The sequence below is a fragment of the Neodiprion virginianus genome, chromosome 5, assembly GCF_021901495.1.
Source record: "Neodiprion virginianus isolate iyNeoVirg1 chromosome 5, iyNeoVirg1.1, whole genome shotgun sequence".
Classification (NCBI taxonomy): domain Eukaryota; kingdom Metazoa; phylum Arthropoda; class Insecta; order Hymenoptera; family Diprionidae; genus Neodiprion; species Neodiprion virginianus.
In genome coordinates, this window is record NC_060881.1 from 8,676,387 (window position 1) to 8,682,528 (window position 6,142).

At 35.8% G+C, this 6,142-nt stretch overlaps 1 protein-coding gene across 7 annotated transcripts in view; it reads right to left on the reverse strand.

The window, feature by feature from the left end:
• Positions 1-6,142, reverse strand: part of LOC124306257 (NAD(+) hydrolase sarm1) — a 197,302-nt gene that overhangs the window by 76,792 nt on the left and 114,368 nt on the right. The window lies entirely within an intron of this gene.

Below are 6,142 nucleotides of genomic sequence, written 5' to 3' on the forward strand. Positions count from 1 at the left end.
ACGAATCAGAATCAAACGTGACGGTCTGAAATCCAAATTATTGTCAAACTTTCATAAAAATTCGCAATTGTTGGTTTGAATTATTATCCGCAATTTATTTGCAACCAGGCACAATTCTGAACACTGAATATTTCTAATTTCTTGACTTCCGGTCAAAAATCCGCAGTGATTTGAAAAGACGCAGTTTTTGGCTTTCAATCCTAATTGATCACTAGGGGCGAATTTCATCCAAGAAATTTTTCAAACTCCTTGAGAAGTTCTGGAATAGACTTTCATAGTCTTTTCTTCATAATCAATTTCCTTAAAAAATCAATTTTTTCATCTTACCTCAACTTTGCCGATGTTTTACAATATTTAAACGATCAATTTTGGCTAGCAAAACTGTGAGAGCTTTTTCTGCGAACCTTAACCAATGACTAGATATTTTTTTTCGATTTTTAGAACTCATTGTCGAAGCAGGATATCACTTTTTTGAAGCTGGGGTCAATTTCACCCCGTGTGTCCTTTATGCTCATTCTACTGAGGTGTGACTTATTGGGGTTAATTGAATCGACCACTCCCCTCAACCAATCAGAGCAGAAAAAAATGTTAGATGTTTAATCAAATTGTTATGTTTCAAAGCTGCGAAAATCTCTTTGCTATTACAAAAGTGCAAAAAGCTTACAGTAATCGATGCTTCACTTCCGTTTGTTTTTAGACTGTAAAAAATGTAGTAAATTCCTTGGATTTCAATCTGCGTCAATTTGTTTTATCACAAAAACTATGATTCACAAAGTCGCTGAGAATTTTATTTATTTTTTTCTAATTGTCAATTCAACATCGAAATTTGTTGATCACAGTGAATATCGATGGAACTTTGCAACTTTGCATAATTAATTACTTTCAACGACACCAATATAACGAAGAAAAAAGTGTTTCACTGAATTTGGGGAAAACAGTTCCCTGAACAAAATACGCGCGAGCGTCGAGTAAAATCGAGTGAATCTACTTAATTTTCAACGATTTTCGAGTTATTCGAAATCAGGCACTTATGCCTATCAATAAGCCTTTACTCATAATTCAATGATTTTCGATTCTTCTACTTTTTTAAAAGATCTTTGTAGCTTGGAAACACAACAGTTACAAAAAAAAAAGAAAGAATCGTTGTAACGATTATCTCGCGATAAAATTGGCGAAATGTTGCGATTATTGTAAAGCCAAGCTCCTTAAGCTTCCGTAAACATATAAGATGTAACGCTGTTTCAGGGTCTTTGAGCCGGAGACACGGAGATAAATTTATCGCAGGCCAAAAGGGTCGGCCGGGGGCGTCGCGACGCTCCTGACTCACAACGAGCGTCGGCGACAGCGACGCCGGCTTAAATTCGTAGGTATATCTACAAGAGCGCCGTCCAACGTGTGTATTCTTCTTTTGGATTTTCGCCGTATCCGCAAATAGGAGCCGAAGAAGTCTCCATCATCACTCGTTTAATAGATTGCGTCGCGACGCCTCGTCCTGCCGGCGGTGCAAAACTCCGCGAGAGCGTCGCGACGACGAAAACGCCCTTCGTCGGCAGTTTCGCGGTTATTTCAAACTAATTCACTGTCCTATTCTTCGTAAAAACCTAAATCTGCGGACCAGCTCGTCCGTTATTATTTACCGATTCATCTGAATCATCCCAGAAGCTGAAACCGAAATATCATATTCGCTCGTGCAGACGTTGATTCTATCTCTCGAAAACATGAATTCTGTGGTATCTTTAATATTTGATTAATATTTATTCTTACGGAAAAGCAAAGAATAAATATACATGCACCGAGAGAAATTTCTTTTAAGACTGTATGAAAAGAATTTTTTCTCCATCCGGCGTAGCATATTTTCAAAAAATTTCAGATAGAAATTGCATAATATTGATGTTGGAAATTATTATTTGTACCTGACTCTTGGAAACACGAGCTCCAGAATCTAAAAAATATTGCTCGCGACAGATTTGCAGCAGTTTTTGTAAAAGATATTGTTTTTTTTTTCTTTTTTCTTTTTTTCAATTTCCTAATTCCCGGATGTCCGATGTTTTGCAGCGGTAATCAATCAAAGGATCTACAGTTAAAAACTGTTAAAATAGATCATACCATGGAAAAAAAAACATTCTAGGCCTTCTATCAACATACATACGGAAACGATATTTTGAGATATTATTTGGACTACAGTCAAGGTTTAATTAAGGATATGTCAAGGGTACGGTCAAGTCAAAAAAGCGTCGAATCGAAAAAATTAACAACAACACAGAGGCGTACAATCAATAACTAACCGTGAATTAAATTCTTACACGTGTTGTCGGAAACTTATTCTTTTGATCTTACATAAAAGAAATTGAAAATGGTGTCTCTTTGTCGACGTAGTTCAGCAATTAATAATCCGATATTGGTTTCATTATCGAGCACCGTTTGTTAATGAAAAGTTCGTACAGTTTGTCCGACTTTAATTAACAATAGCTCATTTTACCGATAGATGAATTCTACACAAATCATCTGATATTCGTCGATAAAAATTCAACTTCTAACGATTCGCAAACAACTGGTAAAAAAAAAAAAAAATCAAACAACAAAACTCGTTAAAAATGTAAATAAAATTTTTTACTAACAGACTTCTTTTTTCTTCTCCAAATTCGAGTCTTAATCGACTTCCTTATTGTTTTCACTGTAACGTACATCCGAAGCATGCTTAAAGCCCGGATTGACAGTTTCGCGAGACTCAGCAGGCAGCTCGGAGTTTCCAGTTTCCAGTTTTCAGTGCTTCTTGGGCAAACTTGATCGGCCTGAACCTTCCTCTTTAGCATCATCCGTGAAGGCGCAGCGTCTGCAGTACGGGTGCAACAGGTTATGGCTATTTCCATCTCAGAGTTTCCGAAGCGGAGAGACACACGTCGCCTCGAGTCGCCGGCAAGGCGAGACCAAAAGATCACTTCAGACCTTTTTGCAGAGCGTGAAAAACCACCCGCCTGCCTCTTGTTACCTCTCCTCGTAATTTATGCAGGCCTGCACATCGTCCACGATCGAAATCGCGCTTGCTCTCGGTATATTTAGTTAAGCTTTCGATCTTATCCTAGGGAAACTTTTTTGGCCCTCATTTAGGGATGGGGTTGAAATTCCGAATTTGAAAAGTTCCAAAAGCGTCGAAATCCAATTTTTTTTTTCCTGCTGAAACTTAAGAGTAAAGAAATCAAACTTTGACGAAACATCAAAGTTTCGAACGGCCCGAAGATCCGAAAATTTGAAAATCCGAAAAATCGAAATTCTGAGCGATCGAAGATTTTCAGTTATGTAAATTTCTGGCTTGGTGAAACTTTGCCACTTTGATATTTCTTTGTTTTGGATTTTCGATATTTTTACGTTCGGAATCCTAGTCATTCTGATTTCCTACAAACACTCGGTGAGTATATTTTAATTTTCGTAACTTTGCTCCATCGTAACATGAATTTTCGGAATCTTGCATTTCGGAACTTTGAGCGATCGGCTTTCCGACCATTCGAAACTTCGTTGTTTCTTCAAAGTTTGACTCCTTTACTTCAAGTTTCGCCACCAAATAATTTGGAATTAGGTGCTTTTGGAACATTTCAAATTGATTTAGAACAACTCAATTCCGAAAACTATGTGTTTCCAAGTCTTGAACGCGGATTTGATTAATCTCACTACTGCGAGTATTCTAAAAGAAACCTACCAACGATTAATTTTCTACGCCTTGAGGTTAACGGGTGGGGGAAAAAATATTACAGAAGATGAGTGAAACGGTGAAACCAAATGGCTATAAACGTCTCTAAACGAGTTAAGGTTAAATCGGTCGTACCATCCGATTCAAGACTACGGAAAGAAGAGAAAAAAAAACGTTTTAAAAAATCTCCAGCCAACTCTTTTGTACCAATGATTAGTAAATGCCAGTAATATTAAATATATAATATAAGTGAATCCCAGTAAATTATAATAATTGTGAATTTGTTTGGATTTATTTCTATTTCACGGTAGAAATGGTATTTAATCGTGTTCGCTGCTGTTGGCCATAATTTTGCCGAAGATTTTTCAACAGTTTTTTTTTCTTTTCCTCACTTTTAATCCAAACGATCCAAGCGATCCATCTAATAATTCTAAATATTGTTTTTCGAATTAGTTAAATTTAAACGGCTCTTCCAAATACATTATGGAGTGGTTAAATTATTTATTGAGAAAACGATAATAAGTTGTAAGCCATGACTGTTATAGCCTTAAAAACTATTAAATTTTGATTAGATGAATGTTATTTTTTTTGTTTGATTCTTTTTTTTTCCTCCTAACGAATTTGTCTAACAGGAATACGTACGAGCCTTTGGCTGTATGAGATATAGTTGCGACGTAAATCAAGCCGTGGTTTCACAATTACTGCGCGTTGATTTAAATCCGTTTGGCAAGGAAAGATCCGTTCGAAACTTGGGAGAAGTAAAGAAAAAAAAAAAAGAAAAAAGGGAACCGGAATAAATTCGTTCGACATTAAACATATCTTAGGCTGTCAATTTGATGGCTGCAAAATAATATTGTGTACTTGTTACGAAATTCACACACGCCTCTCACACAACGTAAATTTCATCGTTCATTAAATGCGATATTTGGCATTTTTTAAATTCAATTTAACCATTTATTTCCATGCCCATCAAAAAATGATTTCGGAATACAGAAGACGAAGAGTGTGAGGAAGAAAAGGGGAAAAAATCACTAGGAATTACATAATTCCTACAGACTAGTCACCACCCTTTTATCTGAAGATCAAGTCATTTATCGATCTATAACGACGATTAATTTCGATCTGAAGAATAATATAACTGGTTTTCGGAAAAATATCGTTTATTGTTTATCGTAAAATCTAGCGTTTCTCAGAAAGTATTGAATGATCTGATACATTACTTTGACAAATCGTGGTCTTTCGGAGAAAATTCCTCATTGAGGTGTATGTATGTATATATTCCATGGTACATATTATCTTATCAAACTTGACACTGCTTTATTTACGTTCGTTTTTCAGATAGTGATTGACTAAGGCTGTACAAAGATAGTAATAAGTTAAAAAAGAGAAACGAAAATTTGTGGAAATTTAACCGATAAGATCATATAATTTCAAAACGTGTAGGAAATTTGAATAATTGCCCGTGAATTTTACAGATTTAGGTACGAAGTTTTTACCTCAAATTTACAGAATCGCTTCAAAGTTAATCGAGTGTGATCTCAGTTCATCGAAATAAGATTAAAAAAAAAAAAAACAATTTCCTTGTTTTCTTTTCTTTTTTTTTTTGTTGCAATGAAAAGAAAGATCAAAACTTCTCAAGCACGTCACCCTTACGATATAAGGGAAAAGGGAGGGCAAAGAAACGCGTGTCAAGAAATTAATCACAACGGAACGTTGAAGTATGATGTTTATACAAATTGTACATATTGTCTTCATGAATCGAAGAGCCACAAGTGAGTCACTTTTGAGTAACCAGAAGCGGAGACACGCGTCTACGTAGAAAAATGGCCGTTGTTCAATATTGTTCGATACCAACTTCAATAATCGTGATAATGAATCGTAACATTGCGTAAAAATTTGTTTCACGCGTTCCCATTTACCGGAAATAAGTTTCTTCGATCGACATACGTATTTATTATCGTATATTACGGTGTGATTTTTGTCTTTTATAAACTTTTGATATACTCAGCTTGAATCGTAAGTCTTAATTCAAGGCTTCTCAAAACTTGAGCTTGCACTTATCTGGCATATTGAACAAAGCTTTAGAAATAATTCGCACATTGATAAAAGCGTTTCCAAGTCTATGACATAATTTTTCAGATTTGAAAAAATCACCGCGTCGAGTCATATTTCTGCCATGATTTTCGATTCAGCGAAGCATGATGAACTAGAACCCGTTCTTGGGAGGCAAATTCGAGTGTTTAGCATACAATGAAGTCCGCGTCAGTCACCGGTCAAAAAAAAAAAAAAAAAAACAAAAAGAAAAAATATTCGAGGATGGCGAATACTTGGACATAAGAGATCGAGTTTCACTGCGAGCGTTTCGATGAATCCTGGCAATCTCGTTTTCAAATTTCGCGTTTTGTTTGAGTTGACGTTGAAGATAATCGAGTCATCGGCACAAGCAGCTTGACTCAT